The following is an 8,061-nucleotide window of genomic DNA, read 5'->3' as shown; positions in this document are numbered from 1 at the left end:
CCGGCAAGCCATGCCGCCTGCGCACCCCCACTGATCCCACCTGCGCCAGCCGCCAGTGCCGTCCACACCAGCCACCGGCATCCGCGCGCCCTGGCTCCACCGCGCCCCCAGCAGCTTCTCAGCGCTTCTGTCACAGCCAGCGCTGGCCGACATCACTATACTCCGGTAAACTGCCTCCTTCCCTTGGTTAGCGGGTTCCGGACTTGGGTCTTCCGGTCCACTGGGACCTAAAAATCCAAGCGCTTGGTGACCCATTGTCCCCCGGTCCACTGGGACCACGCTGCGGATGACCAGGTCATCCTCCGGTTTTGAGAAGGAATGAAGACATTCTTCCCTATCTCTTAACCTCTGTTTCCGAACGATTGAGCAGGGAAATCGGGGACGCCCATTTCCTGTTCTTCGTTTCCGCCCGCGAACCAATTATGGGGAGTCGAACCTTTATACTAGCAGATGCCCTGAGAGCCTGTCTGCCTTGATACGAGTTGGGAAATAGGTTGCGGTGGCCCAGGAATAGTTAGGAACTTTTATAAGCGGTCTGGTATCCTTCCAAATGCTCTCCCCCATCAGCTTCCATTTATTTTCCCGCCAGCTGCCATTTTGTGATGGCGCGTAGTCACTGCCTGGTGATGTCACAGTCGCCATCTTGGCCCACGCCAGACTGCAATTTTGCTGGGCGGCCCGCGTGGGCGCGCCCTAGGTGCTGTGGGAAACGCCGGGGCTGGGGCGACACCCTCTGCCCGTGGGGAGTCTGCGTTGCCATTCTTGCCGGACACCAGCCCCGGGACGCGCTCTTTGTGAGTATAGGTCCGTCACAGCTGACAGAACCTTAACATAGCATCTAAGTTTTAATTCCAGAGAGAAACAGGCGGAAATGGAGCATACACTCCGACTTTGCCAAAAAGCAGATCCCTGGTAGCTGCCCTTTGGCTGGCGGTGGTGGCTCAGCCCTCTGGAGCGCCACCTAGGTGTGGAGGACTGCAACAACAACTACCTCCAGGAGCCTGCCTCAAGTGGGGCAAAGCCACGCCTACCAATCAGACTGCTCGGCGTGTGGCCAGGAGGGCCACTGGAACAGTGCCCTTGGAAAAGGGTGAGCCCCAGGTGCCTCAACACAGGGGGAGCACCTTTCCAGACCAGGCCCCGCCGCTGGCCCTACTCAGCCTGGCTGAAGACTGATGGCTCCTGGATCCCTCAACCTCCATCCTCTTTGCCAGCTCAGGGTAGCTCTCCAGGTACTGAGTAAGCCAGTCTCCTTTTTGGTCGCCTGCTCAATCTCATGATTTGTTTTTTTCTTTAATAGCCCTTGCCTGTTCAAGCCTCCTCAAGCGCACATCACTAAGCTGTCCAGGGTAACCTCCAATTCGCACTGCAGCTATGCACCCACCTGCACCCCCTTCTGGGGGACTGAACTCCAGACTCCTCCCGGCCTGGGGCCCCTGACGACGCCCCTTGACAGCAGGAAGAAGCTAGAGGCTCCAATCGTCATCCATTATCCCTACCATCAAAAGGCCGGAATGTTAAGTTGGGTCCTGCACTCATGTGACTTTGTGTCACATGACCTCTGCAGGGCAAGGGAGGGGCTGAAACCCCCGCGAGAATTGGGCGTTCCCGCGAGTAAACCCTCATCTCGCGAGATGCATGCCTTTAAAAGGAGAGCCCGCGTCCTCAAGCTTCGGACAGGCGCGCGGGCCCCACGGTGCCTCGCCCTGATCCCCGGGAGAGCCGTGCCATTAAAACTTTACATGCCACGTGTACCGGACCTCTCTCGTGTTTTTCACACTCCGCCATATGCACATTATTTTTATTTTACTCGCATTTTTTATTTTACTTATCACATAGGTCTGGGAGTGTAGCCCAGAGGTAGAAGTCCCCTGGGTTCCATTCCCAGTAAAAAAATAAAATAAAATAAAATAAAATAAAAATTTATGCCGGGCTTAAGAGACCCTGTTTCAAAAAAAAATGTATATAAAAAAAAAGTATAAAATAGGTCTGGGAGTGTAGGAACCCCAGTACCACCTAAATAAATAAATAAATAAATAAATAAATAAATAAACAAACACATTTATTATATATGCTTCACAGTCTTGGTTGCACCTTTAGAAGCCATTCAGGAGTTGAGCTAACTGTACTGGTAATTTAGCAGGGCACTAGTTGTGTGTAATGGTGCATGACTGTATGGAGGCTGAGACAGGAGGGTTGCAGGTTCAAAGCCAGCCTAAGCAATGTAGTGAGCCCCTCAACAACTTAGTGAGATCATTTTTAAAAACAAAAAATAAAATAAGGTTAGAGTTCTAGCTCAGAGGAAGAAGGCACCTGGGTTCAATCCTCAGTACAAAAATAAATAAATAAACAAATAAATAAAGGAGAACTGCTGAGAGTTGAGCTTGTGATCATTAAAGAGCAGATTCGATGGGCAGACAGGGTAGTTTTCAACCTAACCCTTCCTTGCTAATATTTTTTATATTATTATTTTGCATTGCTGGGGATTGAACCCTAGGTCTCCAGCATCTAAGCAAGCATTTTACCACTGACCTACATCCCCAGCTCTGATTTTATTTTATGCTTATATGGGTAAAAAAGATCTGCCTACATCCCCAGCTCTGATTTTATTTATGCTTATATGGGTAAAAAAGATCTGCCTCGTGCTATGTACAGTTTTATTTATTTATTTATTTATTTTGGATGGTACTGGGGTTCCTGAAAGCCCTTCTACCTCTGGGCTACACTCCCAGACCTATTTTATACTTTTTTTATTTTTGGAAACGGTCTCTTAAGCCAGTGCGGCTGGCTTCGAACCAGCACGATCCTCCTGTCTCCGCCTCCCAATCGTGGGGATTACAAGCGTGCGCCACCACACCTGGCTCTACGTACAGTTTTAAAATAGGGATTGTTTTTAAATATTCTAGCGACATTCTAAGACCACTATAATAAATGAAGGTATCAAGAATTGAACAAATTTAACTTCTTATATCTGCAATTTTAATATCACTGCTCATTTAAGAAACTGTATGACTTTAAAAAGATCACCATTATTTTTCATTTCTTCAGAGAACTAAACAACGTTCATCTAAATTGTTGTAGTAATTTGAGTTCTCTTGTGCTATGAGTGATTAAACAATGATCCCACCTATTCAATGGATTATGAACTCTCTCTAACTCTAGAAAAAGAGTAATTTGTTTAGGGTATTCTTCTATTTATCACAAGCCACCAAAACACTGGTATTATTTTATTTCATATTGGATGAACTACCTGGCTCTCTGAGAATTTAGAATAATATAGACATATAAAATACTTTAGTTTTAGAGCTGGGCGTGGTGGCGCACGCTTGTAATCCCGGCGCTTGGGAGGCTGAGACAGGAGGATCGTGCAGGTTCAAGGCCAGCCTCAGCTACTGAGTGAGGCTCTCGGCAACTTAGTGAGACCGTGTTTCCAAATAAAGTATAAAATAGGCCTGGGTGCATAGCCCGGATGTAGAAAAGCCCCTGGGTCCCACCCCAGTACCACACACACACACACACACACACACACACACACACACTACTTTAGCTTTTCAATTCCTGATTATCCCTTTCCTTCCTTCTATTGGCTTTCTACCTTTAATGATACACCTAGCACTGGGTTTTTACTACTCATAGTATATCCCTTATACCACTGATTATAGAACTTTATGTACTTATATGTGATTTGACTTTTCAAATATGTGTAGTGATTTATTCCCTAAAGCTGGGATCTATGTCTAGTCCACACTTGATTTTCAAATAGTACCAATCATACTAGATTAAAAATTAAAACCAGAAAATGTTTTATCATTAAGTGAATTTACTGAATAATCTGTTTTTACCCTGAATACAAATAAAGAGTTGAGTTCCGATAATTACTAGAAAATGTCCAAACCTGGCAAATATGTAGAGAGAGTAGATTGGTGGTTGCTTAGGGACGGGAGCTCTGGAAAGTGAGTCGCAACCGCCAATGTGTACAGAGGTTTCCTTTTAAGGTAATAAAAGTGTTCTATAAGTAATTGCATCAATAGTTGTGCAACTCTGTGATATACTGACATTTATTTTCTAATCATAAATATTGTATTAACGTAAATATGCATATAAAAGTACATAAAGCATAGCTTAGCATTTCAAGTTGAACAATTAACTACCACTCAGTCAAGAACATGACCAACACCCCAGATAAACTGAGACTTATTGAACTAGAAAAATCATTATATTACATAGCAACTCAGCAAAAAATAAAACCCACTCCCTAATAAGGAATATTGAAAAATCATTCAGCATTGCCTAGCTGTTAGGAAAAAGATGAATGGCAAAGAATTAATAGTTTTGAAGATATTTTTATCATAATAATGCGGTATCAGGGGGGGAAATCCTTGGAGCAGAGCTGATGTACTGCTTAATCTTAACATAAGAATCCGTTAACTTTAATAGGCTGCTTAATATTCTTTAAAGATTATGACACAAAGCGGAAAACCTTGGCTACTACCAGATGTGGCAAGGGGGAAAAAGGGTACATAACATTGTGAAAGACAATATAGCTTATCAAAATGTAGCCAAAATAACACAAGAAAAAACGTTTCAAGGAACCATCGGTGCGAAGACAGCTGAAGAGAACAAATCAGCTCTTGGGGGAAATTGGCCATTTTTCTACAAGATCTTTTTAAAGTTCTTTGGTGTTTCCCTGCAAGCAAAATGGTTCTCTTATTTAAAGGCAAATCTCCTTTATTTGTATTACTATTTCTCTTGGTTACTCTCCATAGTTACTGATTTAAATAAATTTAACTACTAAAGAACCACTTAAAAATCGAAAATGTCTTAAACAGAATGTATTCCGCCATTCCAGGGGATATGGTCATAATGGGAAAGAATCACCAACATGTGGTTGTATGGTTTTAATGTCTCCTAACAAGAGGCAAAAAAACAGACTCAGAGTTACGGTAACAATATGCACTCTGGCAGAGAAGGTCCAGCAAGTAAGTGAGAAGATGCTGCCTAGGAAACGAAGGGCCTCCCTGCCCTCGCTTTATTCTTTATAACAGTGATAGCTGTCTCTCCATACCTCAGTGTACAGCATGTGCAGAACTGTTTTTACTGCAGCAGTTCGCCAGCAAGAAAATCATCTCTATGCTACCGCAGGTGAAATTTTAAATTAATGAGATGACTCGTACATTTCCAGAAACTCCCAAGTGGGATATGATTTAGCTGCTCCTAGAGACCAAAGGGACAACCCTCCACTCTATTCTGGACGTGTAGAGGAACGCCTTAGCCAATATGGCATTTGTTTTGAGATGATCATAAAACAAAATTGGTGTTTATCCATCCACTTCGCAGGATTGGCTTTATAGATTCTTGGATGACTCATACTCAAATTATCCTTTTATATTAGAGGCTTTATTAGCAATTCAAGAATACAAAAATGGGTAAAGAATCCAGTGTGCTACACTCTACAGCTCTGCCAGTCTCCCAACTGTTTTTGCCCCTTTCCTTAGCAATATTTTCTGTATAGAAAGTGAATCATTGAATTCCTTCAGTAAACAGTAAACGAAGTCGGAGAATTGCTGTGGATTTTACATGGAGAACTACCTGTACTAGGAAATTCTCATGAGTGAACCCCAGACTAGATGCAGGAAGACAGGGTCCAAATGGACAGAAGACAATGTAACTGCACCATAAAGACACTTTTTCAGAGGGGCCAGGGGAATCCTCTGCTAGAGAATCTCAGTTACGATTTTTGGTCCAAAGCTCCATACTATATGTAAGATATGCACAGTATATAATGTACATTGAGCAACCCTTACCAAAAATGCTTGGGACCAGAAGCATTCCAGGTTTCATAGCTGTTTTGTGTTTTAGAATATTCTGTGTGGTGATGCATGCCTACAATTCCAGTACTTAGGAGGCTTCTGAGACAGGATTGTGGGTTCGAGGCCAGCTTCAGCAACTTAGGGAGACCCTGTTGCAAAATAAAAATTGTAAAAGGGCTGGGGGTGTAGTTTAGAGATGGATGCCCCCATTACCCCCTCCCAATAAAGGAATTTCACTTTGGAGACACAGGAATCAGAGTACAGAATTTAATAGGAGCTAGGGAAAGGTGAGGGGCGGGGATCTTGAAAGGGTCTTCGCACCTGAGGGCTAGCACGGGCTTTGACTGCAGCCACCACCGCTGCTTTTCTTGACTGCTCTCAGCAGCTGCTCTGCCTGTTTCTTCTGGTCACAAGGGCTCCGCTTCTCCTCGCTGCTACTCTGTTCTAGCCTCGGCTTCCCTCCTGAACCGGCTGTGCGGATGCCAGCTTATATAGCTTGGCAACTCCTCTGACTGGTCCTTAAATCCGGGGAAGGAAGGAAGGAAGGAAGGAAGGAAGGAAGGAAGGAAGGAAGGAAGGAAGGAAGGAAGGAAGGAAGGAAGGAGAAAGGAGAGATGGAGGAGGGAGAGCAGGCTGAAGACATTATTGCTTTAAAAATTTTTATGCAAACAGGAAGGAAGGAAGGAAGGAAGGACTGAAGACATTAGTGCTTTAAGAAGTTTTTTCCGCCTGGTGTGGTAGGGCATTCCTGGAATCCTACTATTCAGGAAGCTGAGGCAAATATATCCAAAGAAAGGCTGTGGCTGTAGCCCAGTGGTAGAGCACTTGCTTAGCTCTGGGATCTTTTGCCAGTGCCACAAAGCAAAAACAAAAATAAAAATGTTTTCACAAAACCAACTACTTCCAAATAAACTTTATTTCGAGAACACACCGCACAGGCCTGTAAATTTAAATATGATACACAGAACAGCATTATGAGTCAAATTAAATACACTTAAAGTCACAGTTCATGTCCTATCAGCCCACTAATGGAAGGATACAAAGGCATACAGCTGAGCCCAAAAGACAGATAACTTAAACTAAACCAGAATCATGTGTAGGTCTTCACCCACACTTAAATACGAATGTTTAGATGAGAACTGATACAAGTTCACACAAGATAATGAAATATGCTTCCTAAACAAAAATTCTTCTCAGTTTTCTCTACCACAGATCGCATCAGTCCCGTCTACACAGTTTCACCACAGGTAAAACAGTTTTCCTTCCTTCAAGGTGCATGGGATGAATTCTGACGCTCGAGAAACAACCAGAAAACAGTCTCCAAAGTATAAAAACCCAAAAACCCCGCGCTTGGGAGAGGGAGACAGGAGGATCGCGCAGGTTCAAAGCCAGCCTCGGCTGGTTTAAGAGACCCTGTTTCCAAATAAAATATAAAATAGGTATGGGAGTGTAGCCTGGAGGTAAAAGGGTTCCATCCCCAGTACCACAAAAAAAAAAAAAAAAAAAAAGGTAAGCACAGTATGATCCACCAGCATGGCAATTCCTTTGGTCCTTAGACCTGGACCCTGGTTGGTTCTTAGATCTGGACCCTCATTGGTCCTTAGATCTGGACCCTTATTGGTCCTTAGATCTGCGCCCTGATTGGTCCTTAGATCTGCGCCCTGATTGGCCCTTAGATCTGCGCCCTGATTTGGGTTTGGTCTGGTTTCATAGACTTCTGAGCAATGAGAATCAAGGACAATAATGCATTTGAGGGGTGGGGGGTGAAGTTCAAGGGTAGAGTCCTAGCCTAACATGTGCAAACCCTGGGTTTGATCCCTAGCACCATACACACAAAGCAATAATAATAATGCACTGGATATGATTTCATAAACTATAAAGGATTATTCCTAGTAAATGGGGACTTGGGGACTTTTTTCTGAGTATTTATGATAAAACCCAATTTGAGCTAAAACTATAAAATCATCACTTTTTTAAGACACCCAAGATAGGTGTCTATTCAATTGTAACTCTGCAGGTAAGCCTCATTCTTTGATGAGTCAAAGATGGACAAATATTGGTTGGCTAATTCATGTCTGAGATAATGTTATTGAGATATAATGTTATTATATCTCAATATAATGTTATTGAGATATATATATATATATATATATATATATATATATATATATATAACAATATAATGTTATTGAGATATAATTACTAGCTGCAAACTTTATTCATCAAAGAACCAGAAAGGTGGTCTACTAGC

The sequence above is a fragment of the Muscardinus avellanarius genome (genome assembly GCF_963383645.1).
Source record: "Muscardinus avellanarius genome assembly, chromosome: 9".
Classification (NCBI taxonomy): Eukaryota; Metazoa; Chordata; class Mammalia; order Rodentia; family Gliridae; genus Muscardinus; species Muscardinus avellanarius.
Note: the sequence above shows the minus strand (reverse complement) of the source record.